This window comes from Canis lupus, chromosome 2, assembly GCF_011100685.1.
Source record: "Canis lupus familiaris isolate Mischka breed German Shepherd chromosome 2, alternate assembly UU_Cfam_GSD_1.0, whole genome shotgun sequence".
Classification (NCBI taxonomy): Eukaryota; Metazoa; Chordata; class Mammalia; order Carnivora; family Canidae; genus Canis; species Canis lupus.
In genome coordinates, this window is record NC_049223.1 from 68,662,001 (window position 1) to 68,681,584 (window position 19,584).

The following is a 19,584-nucleotide window of genomic DNA, read 5'->3' on the forward strand; positions in this document are numbered from 1 at the left end:
AAAACTCTGGAGAATGTCCTGGGGTGAGTTCACCAGATGGGTGAGGGAGCTGGGGTATTTATATACTCTCAGGGCAGAGAGGTCTTTTGCGGTTTTGGGATAAGCCTTCAGGTAATGAGATGCAGAAAGTGGAAGTTCACTGAGCATACTAAAGTGATCAGTCTAAGAGGTGAGGGTGGGGGAATCGACTGTTCTGCTACATCTTGATACCAATATTCTCAGGGCCAGGATTTTGCTAGGAACTAAATCTTCCCACACCACAGCACCTTCCCACCCAGTCCCCAGATACAGCTGGAAACAACATTTTCACGATCCACAAGGAAGTCCACATGTCTTCAAATCTCACATATCATTATTAAGAGTTTTGTTCACTTCTTCTGTCAATTATGAGAGGTTTATTATTTTGTCTTGTTCTCCCCCCTTCCATTAGCGTGGAAGAAATACTTTCTGTTCCTATTCTTATAATAGTTACCCTCTTAATTTCATCTTGCTATCTGAGCAAAGTCTAAAATTAATCAGTGTCTTTTCTCCCCCTGAACTTTGCCACAACCTTAAAACATCTTAACTCCAATAATTAGCCTTCTATTTTTTAAAATATTTCATTTATTTATTCATGAGAGACACAGAGAAAGAGGCAGAGACACAGGCAGAGGGAGAAGCAGACTCCATGTAGGGAGCCCGATGTGGGACTCAATCCCAGGACTCCAGGATCACATCCTGAGCCGAAGGCAGATGCTCAACCACTGAGCCACCCAGGAGTCCCCAATAACTAGCCTTCAACTTGTATGCCATTGTTGCATATATATTTCACAATCTTATTTTTTTAACCCTCAGATGACATTTTTATTATGGTTTTATGTAGTTAATGAATAACATGAATTATTCAGAGGCATAATTCTTGGGGCACCCAGGTGGCTTAGTCAGTTACGTGTCTGCCTTCAGCTCAGGTCATGATCCTGGGGACCTGAGATAGAGCATATGTCAGGCTCTCTTCTTCGCAGGGAGTCTGCTTCTCCCTCTCCCTCTGCCTGCGGCTCCACCTGCTTGTACTCCCTCTCTCTCCCTGTCAAATAAATAAATAAAATATATATTTTAATTTAAAAAGAAGCATAATTCTTAATTTCCAAATATATAGGGGTTTTCTAGTTATCTTTTCTTTATTAATTCCTACCATAAATTCATTGTAGCTTGAAAACACATTTTGTATGATTTCAATACTTTGACACTTGCTCAGATTTGCTTAATGGCCCAGGATATAGTTAATTTCTGTAAATGTCCCATGGGTCCTGAAAAAGAACATGAATTCTACAGTTTGTTGGGTACCATGTTCTACAGATGTCTGCTAGGTCAGGCTTGTTAATCATTACATCTTCTCTGTTCTTACTGTTTTTTGTCTGCTTGTCCTAGCAATCACTGAAAGGGATGTGTTGAAATCTACTGTTATGATGGTTGATGTGTCTCTTTTTCCTTCTGCCATTTTTTGGCTTTATACCTTTTAAAAGCATGTTATTAGGTACATATGAATTTAGAATTGTTATATCTTCTTAAATGAAAATTTTTTTTCATTATGAAATGACCCTCATGCCCCATTGTGAAATGTTTTTGGCTTTAAATTGTATTTTATTCTATTATCAGTCTAGCTATGTCAGCTTTCTTTTGTTTAATATTTACATAACATGCTTTTTCTACCTTCTCACTTTCAATCTTTTTTTTATATTTATAGTTTAAATATATCTCCTGTAGACAACAAATATATAATTGGGTTTTTAATATCCAATCTGGCAGTCTTTGCCGTTTGACTAAGATACTTAGTTTTGAAACTTCAAAGTGCTATTATTATTATTAACATGATTACTATTATTACTATTTACATTCAATATTAATTTAGACTTTCTGCTCAGGATCATTTTCTATCTGCCTGAAATAAAATATGTACAGTGCCTCTAGAGTGTTTAGATCTGCTAGTGGCAAACTGTTTCAGTCTTTGTCTGAAACTGTCACCTTTATGGTTGTTTTTCTTCTGCAGGTCTAATATGATGAAAAAAAATGGTCAATTCAGAACTCATCCATCAAAAATATCCTTTAAGAACGAAGACAAAATAAAGATCTGTCATCATCCATTGAACTCTTAGTTCTTCCTGCCCCAGACCTGCTGTTCCCTAGCAATCCCCAAATTTGGACAGGGAGTACCAAAATATTGGAGTTATCTGAGATTTATCTTCTTTTTCCTTCATCTCATATCCTGTTCTTTGTTAAGTCTTGTAAACTCTATTTCAATCTAACCGCTTCTTACTTCCTCCACTTCTACTAATTTAGCTCAAACCACCATCATCTCCCCTCTCTAAGTGTAGCAATAGCTTCCTAATTGGGCCCTCTGCTTCCTCTCTTACCACCCACATGACATTGACACAATATCCTTTTATAATGCAAAAGAGATATTGTTACCCCCCCCAACCTTCTGATGTCTTCCTATCATATTTAGAATAAAATGCAAACTCCATACATAGTGTATGCAATGTGGCTTCTCCCCACTAACTTTGTTTCACTCCATGCTGCCTCTGTTCACTGAGCTCCCCAAGCTGCACTGGGATCCTGCCGCTCCATCTCAGGGCCTCTCCTCTCGCTCTGCTGGAGTGCTCCCCCTAGACCAAGCCTGGCTCCCTACCTCACTTCACTCCCACCTCTGCTCAAACTGCTCAAACATTAAGTAATCAGCAAGGGCTTCCCCACTCCCCATACCTTTTCTAAAATAAAGTCCTACCACTCTACTCCCTTCTCTGTTTTAGTGTTCTTCATAACAACTCTTAACTACCTGACATCATTTCATATGTACTGGAGTGTAAACTTCTTGAGGACAGGACTTCATTTTATTCACTTTATTCATTCCTAGTGTCTCAAACCATCCCTAGTACAGAGGAAGTTCTCCATAAATACTTGCTGAATGGATGGATCTGCATTGTTGTCTATTTTACAATGAGATGCACATTAAAAGATTTTAATGCAAATATAGCCCAAGTATTTAACCTCATTAGCTTGTTATTACAAAGGTGAGTTTAATTGCCTAGTGCCTTTTCATTCTCAACTTAAAATGACATAACACTCCATCCACATAATGGCAAATCCTCAGTCTCTCCTTAAATGGACCATCCAGTTATTTCTGAGAATCCCCAAAGAAGGATTCCTAGAAGTATCATGCTAGAGTTAGCCTGTGTGGGCTCCTAAGAGCTGATTGTTAAATATTCAAGAATTCTGTGAACTGTTGTTATACTGTGGTAGCTTGAAATTGGCCACACTGGGAGTATTTATACCATGGAAATCAACGAATATTACATATCAGAATGGTTTTTTAAATTAAAAAAAAAATTAGAGGCAGTTTACCAGTACAAGGGTCCCCAAACTAATAAACTGTTTCCAGATGGTATTAGCTCCTCTTCTGCTGAGGTCCCCTTGCGAAGGCTCTTGGAAAATCCCATCCACTGCCACTGCCCATCCTGTGAAGGCCAATGTCTCTGCAAGGCTGCTATATCTTATACTCTCTGGGAGCCAAGGGTAAAGTTAAGGGCTGCCCACCAAGTAGATAGAGACATGGAGAGGAGCCTTGAGATAAGGGTTTCTCTACAACTTCCCTCTGCTTTTCCTCTAATCTAGCTGACTTTCAAAGCTCTTAGGCCTTATTTTTCTTTTTAATCAAGGCTCCATAGTGGTGGTGCCAAAGTGTGGCTTCATGATTTTATCCCCCATGTGGAAGACTCTGCTAGTTGCATTTTCTATATGCTTTCTCCCTTCTTCCTTATTGTGACTATGATGTTGGAATAGCAGAATGGCAGAGTGGGAGACACAAGAAGCCACCATTAGGACACTAGAGCCAGGGATCCCTGGGTGGCGCAGCGGTGGGATCCCTGGGTGGCGCAGCGGTTTAGCGCCTGCCTTTCGCCCAGGGTGTGATCCTGGAGACCCGGGATCGAATCCCACGTCGAGCTCCCGGTGCGTGGAGCCTGCTTCTCCCTCTGCCTGTGTCTCTGCCTCTCTCTCTCTCTGTGACTATCATAAATAAATAAAAATTAAAAAAAAAAAAAAAAGGACACTAGAGCCAAAATAAAATATCCGGGCAGCCCTGATGGCTCAGCAATTCAGTGCCGCCTTCAGCCCAGGGCGTGATCCTGGAGACCCTGGATTGAGTCCCATGTCAGGCTCCCTGCATGGAGCCTGCTTCTCCCTCTGTCTCTGTCTCTGCTTCTCTGTGTGTGTGTGTCTCTCATGAATAAATAAAATCTTAAAAAAATAAAATAAAATAAAATAAAATAAAATACCCTGACTCAGTTAAGCCTCTATTAGCTGTCTTACCTGCTGCTTGAATCAGTTCCTAACTGAAAACACTTCTCTGTAATATCCATGAGCCCCTCCAAGTTGGTTAAGAAAAAAACACATATTTTTAAGGTGCCTGGGTGACTCAGTTGGTTAAGTGTCCAACTATTGATCTCAACTCAGGTCTTGATCTCAGGGTCATGAGTTCAGGCCCAACACCCAGCATGGAGCCTACTTAAAAAACAAACAAACCAAAAAACCACATATTTTCTATGCAAGCACAACATCTAAACAAGACCCCTCTGCTTTTTATTGTCTGATGGGAATGCTATTGATTTTTGTGTATTGATTTTGTAATTAGCCAGGTTCTTGGACTTACCTAATATTGTAAATGGATTTTGGGGGGATTTCCAGATATATAATCAATTAGCTTTAAATAGTGATTTTGAGGCAGTCTGGGTGGCTCAGCAGTGTAGGGCCTGCTACACTAGAGACCCAAAATCGAGTCTCACGTCTGGCTCCCTACATGGAGCCTGCTTCTTCCTCTGCCCTTGTCTCTGCCTTTCTCTCTCTCTGTTTCTCATGACTAAATAAATAAAATCTTATTAAAAAAATGATGATTTTGCCTCTTTCTTTCTAATATTTATACTTCTTTTTACATGTTTCCCTAATTAAATCAACTAGAACATTTAGAACTGTTAACTAACCATTGTGGTAGAGATCCTTAATCATTCTTTATCTAATGAAACTATTTCTAGAGTTTCATTATGAAGCATGATGCTTAGAGACCTTTGAAAACAATAATCATAAGAAAATATCACTTCTATTTTATTAATATTTGTAAAACTTAGTTATAGATATTAAATTGATGAAATGCAATTTCATTATCTTTTAATAATATTGTATGGCTTTCTTTTTCTACTTATTAATAAGATAAATTATGTTAATAGATTTTCTCATATTGATCTATCTTTTTATTTCTGTAAAGAATACCACTTGGTCATGGTATGTTTTTCTTTTAAATGATTATTATAGTCTATTTTCTATAATAAATTATATTAATAGATTTATCAATATTTAACTATCTTAACATACTATAATAAATACCACTTGATCATGGCATCTTTCTCTCCTAATATACTATTAAGTTCCCTTTGCGAATATTTTTTAAAGTGTATGAACTCAGTCTATAAACCCAGTTGTACAAGAAATATCATGTTTCTCATTCTGCCATGATTTTATTCAGGAGTTTTGCATCAACATGAATGAGCAAGGTTGGTCTATTCTTTTCCTTTTCTTCACTATACTTGAGTTTGGGGCACAGGGTCTTCCTAAAGAAAACCAGAAATATTTCCTTCTTTATCCAACAGTTGTCCCTGTTGCTTGATGTAACTGCCCCATGGGTAAGCTGCATTATTCCCATGTTACACCTAAGGAGACTGAGGTTGGCTAGGATTGCCCTTGTTAAGCCCAGTATCAAGGTCTCTGGGAGGCAGACTTTGTCAACGAAAGGTAGTGTAGAATTGTGGTTGAGTTTGGGTTCTAGGGCTAGACTAACCAGCTAACCCCAGGCAGCCACCTCCACACAGAGTTCTTATGAGAATTTAACAAGATGATTGTGTGTGTACTGGAGAACAATGCCTGGCACACAGTAAACACTAAATAGACAAGAATTTAAAAACAGAATAGAACAATTCAAAACCCAGAAAGCTACTTGGTGAACCAGGCATCAGGCCAAAGGAGCACAGTCCCAGGGATGGCTCCTTCCAAGCTGAGGAAAAGCCTCAGGAATGATCTCTGCCCAGAGCAGCATCCCCTTTCTAGCACCCACACCCCAAATGCCTTCCAGATTTCATACCCCTTGCCAGGACAGAGCTGCAGGGACCTTCTCAACAGTCATGCTAGCTGCCTGGACACCTTGGATTCTCCTAAATCAAGGCCCCATGTGGTCCCTCTGGCCTGGGATACGTTCAGTGACCAAAGTGAAAAGCAACTCACATTTTTCATGGTGTGTCCTGAACAATGTAAAAGGGAGTTCAGTGAAGAGCACTCCCATCTGAAGCTGCCTCCTTTTCCTTTCATGTATCCCACCCACACCTCCCAGTTGCCTTGAAGATCCAGCCCTTCACCTCAATTCCCACCCCAGCTGGGTGATCATCATCTCCTCTCTCTGTCTAGTCACCCACACACACACATCACCATTCCCCCCATCTCCTCACGGTGCCCACTCCTGGAGCCCAGCCCCCAACATGACCCTTCCCGGGAAAGTAGCTTGTTTTGGGCTCTGATTGCTTCTCCAACAAGAAGCAGCTCTCCTTGGATATCGTTCATCCTGTTCTTAGATGCCCTTGAGGATAATTTTTGTCTGCAGAGAAGACAATTAAGAAAGTTTATTTTGGTTTTAAAAATGGAGTCAATTTATTAAAATTACAAATTTAAAAACCTTAGTTCTCCGACTTTTATGTTCAGGTTACAAATCTTATTATTCTATTTATAAGCCTAATGCATCTTCAGAATAATTTTTAAGGAGACTTTAAATGTTTGGTCCCATTTACAAACTCAATTAAACACCTTCACATTGGAAAATTGCTCTGATAAGCTTAATTGTATTTGATTTCTTTTTAAGTATTTATATTTTCTCACTTAACAAATGGAATATTTTTAAGTACAAAATAGTTTTTATTAATCTAGCACATTAAACTAATAAATATGGTGAGCCCCAAACTCACTTAGATGTCCCAATATTGTGCATTACTTTAGTAAGAGTTCAACTTGCAATCAAAGTCTTAGTCTATTACTCAGTTACACATTTAAATCAGAGTTATACAGTTGTCATTCTAATAGAGAAAATATTCTTAAACATTATAATTGCATAAAACACCCAATATGAGTAAATTTCTTCTTATCACAACATTACTAATGCTATAGTCTTTGATTCTCTTTGGCCTTTCTATACTTAAAGATTTATTTATTTATTTGAGAGAGAGAGAGTGCAGGAGGGAGGGGCAGACAGAGGGGGAGAGAGAGAGAGTCTTAAGCAGACTCCACGCTTAGTGCAGAGCCTGGCAAAGAGCTCAATCTCGTGACCCTGAGTCACCACCTGAGCCAAAACCAAGAGTTGGACACCCAACTGACTCTGCCACTCAGGCACCCCAAGCCTTTCTATACTTACTTTATTTTTTAAAAAAGATTTTATTTATTTATTTGACCGAGAAGGAGAGAGAGAGAATACAAAGCAGGGGGAACAGCAGAGGGAGAAGGAGAAGCAGGCTGGCTACTGAGCAGCATTGCCTCCCCCCCGCCCTGCCCCCAGACTTGGGGCTCCATCCCGGGACCCTGGGATCATGACCTGATCTAAAGGCAGATGCTCAGCCAACTGAGCCACCCAAGTGCCCCTCTATACTTAATTTAAAATAATAATAGCTAACACTAACATAGCATTTTCTATATGCTACTCTGTTCTAAGTGCTTTTCATATATTATATATCAGCTTATTTAATTGTCACAACTCTTGACCATAAACTTCAAGCAGGCCCCGAAGGCTGCCGGCAATCACACCACATGCCACGAGAGCCTTCACTCTCACATGTTTTTAAGTGACTCTTTCATACATTCTGCCCACTTCTCAACCTCCCAACACCTTCCCATCTTAGCCAGTGATCTGTCACACAGCAAATGTGATTTCTCCCACCTTATAAAATAAAGCAAAATAAAAGTATTCTTTTTTTTTTTTAACCAGATTTTCTCTGCTGGCTATCAGCCCATTTTTTAGAAACTCATCTTGGGACACCTGGCTGGCTCAGTTGGTGGAGCATGCAACTCTTGATCTCGGGTTTGTGGGTTTGAGCCCCACGTTGGGTATGGATATTACTTAAACATAAAATCTTAAAAAAAAAAAAAAAAAAGCAATCCTTACCTTTCCAACAAAACTCCTCAAAGGCATTGTTATTCCTCTCCCCTGCCTCCACCCACTTCCAGCACGCCCACCTAAATCACCTTGGTTCATCTTCCAGACCATCAGCAGCGCTTTGACACAGCTGATCACTCTCTTTTCCTGGAGACACCACGTCTAAGATGTCACTGTCTCTGGATTTTCCTCCTAACTCCTTGCCATCCCAACTCTAGCTGTTTTGTGGTTCTTCCTCTTCTGTCTTCTCTCATGTCACATATCCCAGTGTTGGTCCTCAGTGTTCCTCCCTTCCTTATGGCCTCTCATCATTCCCTTGGTGCTCTCATCCCGTCCCATGGTCTTTATACATTTATCTAGTTGCCTCTGGTTCCCAGAGTTGTGTCATCACCCTGGAACTCTTTTTTCAACTCCATGCTTACATATCCAACCACCTGCTTGACATCTCCACTTCTGTGTCTAGTAGACATCTCAAATTAAACGTGTTCAAAGAGGAACCTCTGATCTTCCACCCACCACCAGGTCTGCTCACCTGGAGCCCTCCCTGAACCTGCCCCCCCAAGTTGATGAGCATCCTTCCAGTTGCTCAGACCAAAATCTGTGGATTTTTCTCTTTTCTTACATCTCATATTCTAATTGCAAAATCCCGCTGGTTCTGCCATAAAGATATATCCAGAATTGGGCCGTTTGTTACCACCTCCACTGCTATCACCTCTCACTTGGATTATTACAATAGCTTCCTAAGTGGTCTCCCTGCTTCTACCTTGTCCACTTACATTCTATTCTCAATATAGTATCCAAAGGGATCCTTTTTTTAAAACTCTATTTTTATTTTTTTTAAATAGGCCCAATGCAGGGCTTAAGCTTACGACCCTGAGATCAAGACCTGAGCTGAAATCAAGAGTTAGATGCTCAACCAACTGAGCCACCCAGGCGCCCCAAAGGGATCCTTTTAAAATCTGGATCAGATCATGTCCCTGTTCTGCTCAAAAACTTCAGTGGCTCCTACTTTATTCGAAATAAAAGCCAAAATCCTTGCAGACCCTCATGATCCGATTCCTTGTCCTACTCTTTTTCCCTTCTCATCAGCTCCAGCCACACTGGTCTCCTGGTTATTCTCCCAATATCCCAAGCGAGCTCCTCCTGTATGGCCTTTATAGCAGATGCTCCCTGGGCCCGGACAGCCCCTGCCCCAGATACCTGCTCCTCCTCACTCCTTCACCTCCTTCAGGTCCTCACTTGAATCTCACCATTTCTAGGAGGCCTACTCCAAGCACCCTACTAATATGGCAGCCTGCTGCCAGTCCTTTCTGTTCCCCTCACCCTGCTCTGCTTTCCCCATCTCCAGAGAAAAGACATATCATTTACTTCCTTATCGTGCTTATTTTGTATCTCCCCTACTGGAGGCCAAGACTTTTGTTTTGTTCCTTAGTGTCTCCTAAATGCCTAGAATAATGCCTGGCATTTAGTGGGCTCTCAGGGAATACTTTTTATATAAGCAGTTTCATTAGAAGAGTACGATTTGTACTTCTGTCCTACAGATGAGGAAGCCGAGGCACAGAGAAGATAAGGAACTTGTCCCAGGTCACTCAGCCAATAAGTGGTGGAGTGGGGATTTGAACTGAGAATCTATGGGCTCAGTCACTACTCTAGATGCCTTTGTAGCTTAAAACATGGGAACCTTTGCTATAGGCTACTCTCTGGATTCCAGGTACTCAAATCACTTAAATTCTCTTTCATCAAAGAAGGCTGTATTCCCACTCAGGTTGGGGATGGATTTTGCCTTTCTTTATCTGTTAAGATATTAAGCATGGTTTTCCATTTTACAGTAAAGACCTTTGAACTGGATGGGAACTTAAATTCTGTCAGGTTTTGGGGCACCTGGGCTCAGTTGGGGTTAAGCCTCTGCCTTCCGCTCAGGTCATGATCCTGGGGTTCTGGAATAAAGCCTCATGTGTGTCCAGGATCTGAGCCCAGCAGGGAGTCTGCCTCTGCCTCTTCCCCTCTCCCACCACTCATGTTCTCTCTCTCTCTCAAATAAATGAGTAAAACCTCAAAAAAAAAAATTCTGTCATGTTTTCATGGTCACGCAACTCAAAAAACAGAACCCAAGCTCCATGAGGACAGGTGTTCTTGGATACCCTGCCTCTCTTGTTCTTTACTGATTCAGAGCAGTGCCTGGAGCCAGGTCCATGCCCCACAGATATTTGTTAAATGCTGAGTGAATAATATCTGGGATAATATCTAGTTAAATTTTAGCTACCTCACGTGGCTTTGTCTGACTCGAGGTTGTGATTCATTACACGGTTCTCCAATTTATTACCTGCTCTCCTTGGCTCCTCTCCGTTTCATTATCTGAAAGTGCTAGACTGCCACAGTGGACTGTGGTCCTCCACAGGCTTCTGGGTTCTTGGGTAATTGCTCCAGGTCTGCGTGAGCCGGATGGACCTGTCTGTCAAGGTGTCCGAACACCACCGCCACGGAGTCGGGGAGCATGACCCAGCCTCGGCCAGTCCTGTGATTGATCAACACTGTGACTCAAGCAGAGCAATCAGCCAGGAATTTTTATTAGTGTTGTTACTACAACTATTGTCACTAAGAGGACAGCTGGTACTCTTTCTTGCTTTACACGGGGATGAGTGTAGGCTGTCAGTGAGGTGGCTTCTGGGGCTCCCACTGGTCACAGAGAGACTGTGTGTAACACCAAAGGCGTGGAGGCCACAAACAAATAAAGGTAGAGAGGTGAGAGGGTGGGAGAGACAAAGTCAGGGAGGAAGGGCTGGAGAGAGACCTTTTCTTTATTAGCCTGTTCAATTTTTCTATTTCTTGAGTCAATTTTGGTAATTTATATTTTGATACAGTGTCATCCTCCTGTGGATGTGTCATAATGTTATCTTTATTTTTTTAAAGATTTTATTTATTTATTTGAGAGAGAGAGACAGAGATAGTGGTAGAGAGCATGAGAAAGGAAGAGGAGAGGGAGAAGCAGGTGCCCCCCTGAGCAAGGAGCCTAATTCGGGGCTCAATCCCAGGATCCTGGAATCATGACCTGAGCCGAAGGCAGATACCTAACCCACTGAGCCTCCCAGGCGCCCCATAATGTTATCTAGATTCCTTAGCCCTGTCTGCCCCACAGCTGTATCTCCTTTCCCATGATCTATATGTATTTGTATCTCCAAGCCCTATAACTTTTGTTCTTAATTAGGCTTACTAGTGGTTCTGTACTTTACAAGATATTTTCAAAGAAGCCATTTTTCTTTATCCTTTTCACTGCTTTTTCTTTCTTTGTTTTCTGCTTCATTAATTTTCTTCTACTTTGTCTTGTTCTTTTTCCAGGTCTTAAGCTGCATCTCAAGTTTGTTCACTTTCAGCATATTTTAACAAAATAATTTCAAATTGTAAATTATCTTCTGAATGAAGATCACTATGCTTCATAGATTTTGATATAAATTTCCATTAATTTGATTATTGTGATGTCTGTTTTTATTCCCTCTTTATTCAGGTATTTTCCTTCACCCACTTTTCCTGACGAATTCCTCCTTGCTCATCAAATTTCAGCTTAGACACTATTCCTCAGGGAAATCTTCCTGACCATGTCCCCCATCAGGTTGGGGCTTCTGGTTGTAAACTCTTATAGAGTTGATACTTCTCTTTCTGATACACATTGGGGATGATTCTTTATGTGATTACCTATTTCTTTTTAGCTTTCTTACCAGACAGTAAGCTCCTGAGCTCAGGGATTGTGTCGATTTTTGTCACTGTTTCGATAAGTGCTTATTGTATGAATGACTGAAAATTAATTATCAGGGAGATTGTGAAATAGTACAACTCTTTGGAAGGTGACCTTGGCAATACCTAAAAATAAAAAAAATCCTTGATTACTTATGCATTTACCCTTTTGCCCAATGATCCTACTTCCAGGATTCTAGCCTAATGATACACCGGGAAAAATGTTAAAATGATTTATGCACCAGGTTATTCATTGTGGCATAATTTGAGATAACAAAATATTGGAAGTAATCCAAATGTCTATCATTAGGGAGACTGGCTGAATAAGCTGTGATACATTCACACCGAGGAACCAAGGATAGTATCCAGCTGTAACACAGAATGTGGAAGATGCATTGCAATGGAGCAATCTCCAGGATATATTGCTAAGTGAAAAACCCAAGTTGTGGAACTAAATATCTAGCATGCTATCTTTCGTGTAACAATGGGGTGGGAAGGGCTATAAATATGTATACAAATTGTTTGTATTTGCAAAAAGAAACATTGGGAGAATAAAGCAAAAGAACCCCCAAACCACTCAACGACAATAAAAACAATTACTTATGGAGGAAAGAATATGGTGGAGGGACAGCGATGGGAGGGAAACTTTCTAAATGCATATTGTTATGTGGCTTTGGCCTTGGATCAGATAAATATTTCACACGTTCAACAATAATATTAAATCAAGGGGCACCTGGATGGCTCAGTTGGTGGAGTGTCTGACTCTTGGTTTCAGCTCTGGTCATGATCTCAGGGTCATGGGGTCGAGCCCTGCATTGGGCTCTGTGCTCAGCATAGTCTGCTTGGGATTCTCACCCTCTCCCTCCGCCCCTCTCCCTCCTTGCTCTCTCTCTGTGTCTCTCAAATAAAATGAATAAATAAAATCTTTTTTAAAAAGGAAAAATATTAAATCAAAAGGAAAGGAGAAAAAAAAACAATGTCTAAAATTTGAAAACAATCTGAAATGAAGGACTTTACATCACACTGGTGATATAACTACTCAGTGGAGATAATTACCTGAAGTGGCTTCACAATACAATATATTGACAGTAAATGCTTAAAAATATATTTTCTAAGGACAAAAAGAGCTGCAAATAAATTTCAAAATTGCATTTGGAAGTTTCACTGTCAGTATAAATATTGATGTTGTTTTTTGAAACTATTTTATGTAAATCATAGCATAAGGCAAATAAGTAATGATGCTAATAGGAGAATCCAAGATCTTCAGTATAAAAGAAAAGAGATATGAGGATAAAACTAAAGAGGTTAAGTAAAAACCTTGAAATGTGGCATTTGAATTGGAAATATTAGCAGAAATTCATGATTCTTTCATTTTTCTGTTCAAAAGTTATGTATTTTCCAGTTCCATCCACTGAAAAATTTGGAAGCAGTGATAACTCACTATCAGTGAGCACATTTAGTGCTCAGATTGTGTCCTCCAGCCACCAAGAATTAGGGCTTCTTGGAGAAGCAGGTGATTCCAAATCTGGGGCAGGAAATAGATAACAGGAGCCTAAAACATCTTGTTGAGCCAGCCAGCAAGGACATTGTCACAGAGTAATGGGATCACACTGAATATATAAACACCCATTTGTCCATATTGACATTCAGAGAGACAGAGAGAGAGAGAGAAAGCCTCACATCAAGCAAATACTATTAAACACCATTGGTGGTAACCAGACCACAATCCTCATCCTGAGAATTAGCAGTGACAAGAAGAGAATTAGGTCTTTATACTGTCATTCTTGTGCTATTTCATCTCAACCTAGAGCCGTCGTTTGTGAGCAATGGTAGTTCCTTATAAAAAAAATTCTAATAAATCTAGAAGGATTGATGGGATTAGAAAATCACCTTTGTTTTTTTTACAACCACTAAGAAAATAATAGATTAAGGCAATAATCACCAGTGGATGAAATTATTATATGAAAGGTTGATAGGTAATTTTATAATGGAGGGAGTCAAGTTGTCACTGCCTGAGCCCACTGATCCATCTTAGCACCACTATGTGTGTCCCTGACATGATGTCATATGGTGCACACAGCCCTACATGTGAAGTACATGCCTTAGTTTGGATTCCCTCAAAAGCACACCCTAGGAAAAACATTTGGGTGCAAATGGTTTACTTGGGAAATAATCCCAAAAAGTACCTTTAAGGGATTGGAGAAATGAGGCAGGAGAAGAAGAAAACCAAAACAAAGTGAAGTAAGGAATGAGCCACCACTGGGCCACTTGGGGTCCAGTTCCTGTGCATCATCCTCTGAAAGACTGCAAAGTGTCAGGAACTTTCTTGGAGAGGCCAGGAGGCTGGGGTCTTGAGCCACCAGCTCCCACCCTGCCCTAGTCAAGGCTGTTACTGGGGCCTTAGCTCCCCTGCTGCTCTCCAGACCAGAAAATACTCTCAGGGTGTGAGACTTGAAAGGGCATTGGTCTGGCAGGTGGGTAAGTGGTTTCCAGGACTGGCCCAGAGGATTAGATGATTCACCGATGCCACCTGCTGTGGTGTCATGTCAGGAGAGCTGACCTTTGGGCTGGCTTCTAGTTCTAGGAGATACGGGGATGGAGGAACGAGGTAAACAGTACTATGAGGAAGTGAGTAGACAAATCCAGCACGGAGGAGCCTTCTACGGGAGGAACGATTTCTTTAGGGAGGATGTTCTCTGAGTTGGTTACAGCTGTGGGCAACTGGGCTCAATCTGGCCAGGGTCCCTCTGAGGACCCACCAGGAAGAGCCTCGGACTTGTTCCACTTGAGGACTGAAAGCTGAGGTGTTTATCCAAGATTCCAGGCTCCCTTTTTTAAGGGTTGCCCCTTGGGGGCCTCAGCTTCCCGCATTTCTAAATTGTTCCCAGCTGGAGGGCTGTGAGGCCTTCCCCAGTGAAACCGAGAGCCCTGAGACAGAAGAACATAGGCTCTGTTGATGTGGGGGAGGGAAGGCACGCAAAACTATCTTCCCAGCTGCTTCCAGTTGAGTCAGGGGCCAAGGGGATGTGGAAGGGGCACCACCAGGCTCTGTATGCATTTTGGCGGATTCCAAAAGAGGCTCCAAAAAGAATCCTGCTGCTGCCCTCCTGGTTGCCTCCAGCACATACCCCTGGCTCTCACTGGGAACCAGAATTTCTGCTGTGCAGTTGTAGTGGAAGTGCAGGGCCATCCGTGCTGTGTGTGTGTGTGTGTGTGTGTTGTGTTGAAAGTGCTGTATAGGGGCAGCCTGGGTGGCTCAGCGGTTTAGCGCCGCCTTCAGCCCAGGGCCTGATCCTGGAGACCTGGGATCGAGCCCCACCTCAGGCTCCCTGCATTAGAGCCTGCTTCTCCCTCTGCCTGTGTCTCTGCCTCTCTCTCTCTCTCTCTCTCTCTCTCTCTCTCTGTATCTCTCATGAATAAATGAATAAAATATTTAAAAAAAAAAGTGCTGTATAGCCCCTGCCTTGTTCTCAGAAGGACCAGGTGCTTCTCAGAGTGCTTGTGTGGAGCCATGGCAGTTCCTGCTCACAGATAGTTCACAGATAGGGGCTCTGTGAGCCCTGGAGTTCCTTCATGTTGCTTCCATGCTTAGGATCATCCAGGCAGCTGCTGGGCCTCCTGAGATGCTGGAATGCAGTTTGGCTGCCTGGGTTTCTCTGGGGGGCCCTGGCAGGGCCACAGTAGGACTGGCCTCTGCCCCCACTCCTGCCCCATCCTGGTGGCCATCTCTCCTCTCTCCACTCATCCTTCCCAGCCCTCTCTCTTCCCCCCTCAGTGTGGCTCCCCTTCATGTCTGCCACCATTTTGGCCTTCCGTCTGCCTCGAACCCTCCATCGCTCTTTGTGTCCTTCCTCCTCCAGCCTCGTTTCCACCTCAAGAGCCAGTTTTAAAAACCGACTCTTATAAAAAGGTTTTAATTACAAACACGCTATAAAGAGACATTAAAAGTTGGAAAGAGGAAAAAAAAAAGAATAATCCTGTCACTCTAACTCAGCAGCTGTGGTCAATTTTGGTTATTTCCTTTCAGTCTTCTCAAAATGAATTTCTAAACATATCATCCTATACTTTGATCTTATATTCTGCTTTTTAATTTTAATAATAAATCCTTCTGCTGGCTTCCAATGTCAAAGCAAATATCAAAGCACCTTTGCAGTGGCCTACAAGGCCCTACGTGACCTGCCTACCTACCCCGCCTCCCACAGGTGCCCAGTGGTGCACCCTCCTTCCAGATACTTCTTTCCTCTGCCCATCACTCTGCTCTCGCTACAATGGGAGCTTACCTTTCCTGAAGATGCTGAGGCCTCAGGGCCTTCACACTGGCTATTCCTATGCCTGGAATCTCTTCTCCCAAGTCTGCATGGATCACTTCTCACCCCCAAATTTGAAGGATCACTTTGTCAGTCAAGGCTATCATGTCCACCCTCCCTAAATGGCAGCACCTCCCAACTGCACTCCCAATCTGTTACCCAATTTTTCACTCTAACATTATTGGGAAACAACTCTATTGCACTCATGTTGGGCAGACACCTTTACCTGTGATTTTCTCAACCATCGCCTGGAGGGACATTTTGGTTGAAGTGGAATTGCTGGGTTCAAAGGTGTGTACATTTAAAATTTCTATGGCAGGGATCCCTGGATGGCTCAGTGGTTTAGCGCCTGCCTTTGGCCCAGGGCGCAATCCTGGAGACCAGGAATCGAGTCCCACGTCGGGCTCCCTGCACGGAGCCTGCTTCTCCCTCTGCCTGTGTCTCTGCCTCTGTGTGTGTGTGTGTGTGTGTGTGTGTGTGTGTGTCTATCATGAATAAATGGATAAAATCTTTAAAAAATAAATAAATAAAATTTCTATGGCATTGGCAACTCGCTCTATACTAAGGCTTCACCAATGAGTACTACTACCAGTGGCACCTGACAATGCTTTCTCCCCTTATTTGCCTAATTTTTGCCCATTTGATAAGCAACCTGCATCGTATTGTTTTAATCTGCATTTTCCTTATTAGAACTCACATTGAGCATCTTTTCATACACTTATTACAAGTTTATATTTCTTCCTGGAATTTTATTTTTCGTATCCTTTTCTCATTTTTCTATTGGATTATTCATCTATTTTTTATTGATTTATGAGTTCTTTGTATGCTGTGGATCTATTTAGCCCAAAGTAGATTTTACCATTATCTAGTTCTAGCCAAGTACAGGTTTCCAGGGGTCTTCACTTCCATAGTACCACCTAATCTATGGATGTCAAAGATCTCACCCACTGGTTTAGGAGGAGGAGTAAAAGTCTTAAGTCACTTCAATAGGGGAGGCATTGGTAGGACTAAGTGTGGACAGAGATCCTCAGCAAAATCCCAGGACAGGGGTGAGCATCACTTCTTTTGAGCACTCCAGACAACTGTCAGTGAAGGCCCTGGCTGGAGAGTGAATAGCTGAATGGCCTAAGTGGCCTGGAGCACCTACATAAGTGGCCATAGAAGATCTGCAGGTAAAGGCGCAGCCCCCACAAAGCTCCCAGGCAGTGAGGTTAGAGGGTGTGGCCATCTTTGGGCACTGACTCCTTTGTGGCCCTGGAGGCCTGGTACCCTCATCCTAGTCCCCCTTGACCTCTTCCAAGGTCATGTCTGATCCGACTCTCTTTCTCCCTCTCCGCCCCATCTCTCCATTGATTGCTCTAGGTAGCACCTGGTCTGGGTCTTCTCTGTCCTCTTTGCAATCTATAGTTAATTTATAAACTCTACCTCCAGCTTCCTTCAGGATCTACCCTTTTGATTTTCAAGAGCATTTTTCTTCAGCAAAAGCAGCTTCTTGCAGATCAAAGGCTCTGCCTTTCAAAAATGTGGTTTCTTATGTGGGCTTCAGCAGATGATCCGGAAAGTTAAAAAACAATGCCATCTGAACGTTGGCTCTTTCTCTCTCTTTATATTCCCGATATAAAAGCACTAATTCTCCTGGAGGTAAAGTGGAACCTCTGATTGACGTGAGGAAGTGGAAAAACTAAGAGCAAAATTGTTATTTTTGAGATATATACTTGCGGCATTACTGCATGTTCACGGCAGGCTTGTTTTCCCCAGTCTGTTACTTGTCTTTCAACTTGGCTCTTGTGGTCTCTGTCATTCTGAAGATGTAGTCAAATCTATCCACCTTTCCTACTTTTCTTCTAAAGCTTTCATGGGTTTTTTTCATATTCAGTTCTTTAAATCAACGGTACTTTGTATGTGTGTAAGGCAGAGTTCAGATTTTTTATCTTTCAAATCAGAGAGCCATTTGTCCAAATGCCATTGATTACATAGTCTATATTTTCCTTGTGGGTTTGAAATGCTACCCTTAAGACAGATAAACAGATAGGCAGACAGTCTCTCTTTTGCTATCCTGCCTGCCGATCCCTTGTGGTGTAGTCAATAAATTCCCATCTCCTTAAAAAAAAAAGATAGATAGGATGAAGAAAAGAAAGAAAGAAAGGGAGAAGGAAGGAAAGAGAGAAAAAAAAAAAGAAGAGAGAAAAGAAAGAAAAAAAAGAAAGAAATTCTCTTGTTTTATAAGTATTTTTATTTCTGGCTCATTTTTATTCATTAAAATTATTTTTTCTTGTGGAGAAAGAGGGAAATGGGAGTTACTGCTTAATGGGGACAGAGTTTCAGTTTGGGAAGATGAAAGAGTTCTGGAGATGGATGGTGGTGATGGTTGCACAACAGTGTGAGTGTACGTAATGCCACTGAACTTTATACGTAAAAATGGTTAAAATGGCAATTTTATGTATATTATACTACAATAAAAAATTCTAAAAAAATTTTTTTTGGATCTTCTAATCTTGTGTATTTTTTCTTCCTGTTAGACTTGAGAATCAGGTTGTTAAATTCCATAAAAAGTACCTTTGATATTTTGATTGAAATTACATTAAATTTATAGGTTACTTTGGGGATAACTGACATTTTTTTTTAATTTATTTATGATAGTCATACAGAGAGAGAGAGAGAGAGAGGCAGAGACACAGGCAGAGGGAGAAGCAGGCTCCATGCATAGGGAGCCCGACGTGGGATTCGATCCCGGGTCTCCAGGATCGCGCCCTGGGCCAAAGGCAGGCGCCAAACCGCTGTGCCACCCAGGGATCCCCTGACATCTTTATAATACTGAGCTTTTCCACCCAGGAACATGGTGTCTTTCCATTTATTCAGATCATTTTTAAAATATTCTTCAGTAAAGTTTTATAATTTTATTCATATCAGCTTATTCCTAGATATATGATGGCTTTAGTCGCCACTATGAATGGAATCATGAGTATAGCACAGGGGCTGTCACTCAGGTCTGTCCTCAGCCCAGCCCCTGGGATGAATGACTGGATCCAAAAGACACATGAGTCAGGAAGTAAAAACTGTCATTTCATTTAAAGCCTCTGCAATAGGCAGCAGGTGTATCCAAGCGAACTGAGCCGCAGAGGCTGGCAAGGTCAAGAGGAAGGACCTTCAGGATCAGAGAAAGCCAAGTTTATCACCTGTGTGGTCAGGAAGAGGGAGAAACTGAGATGATGAAGGTTGGGACCTATGCTCACCTTGAATACTGATGTGCCCCAAATGCCTCTTTCATTCTGCAGAGCAGATTGTGGCTTTGGAGCCAAGAGACCTGAGTTTGAACCCTGGCTCTGTCATTACTAG

General features: G+C 41.8%; 1 protein-coding gene across 14 annotated transcripts in view; it reads left to right on the forward strand.

The window, feature by feature from the left end:
- Positions 1 to 19,584, forward strand: part of SPOCD1 (SPOC domain containing 1) — a 71,310-nt gene that overhangs the window by 9,631 nt on the left and 42,095 nt on the right. The window lies entirely within an intron of this gene.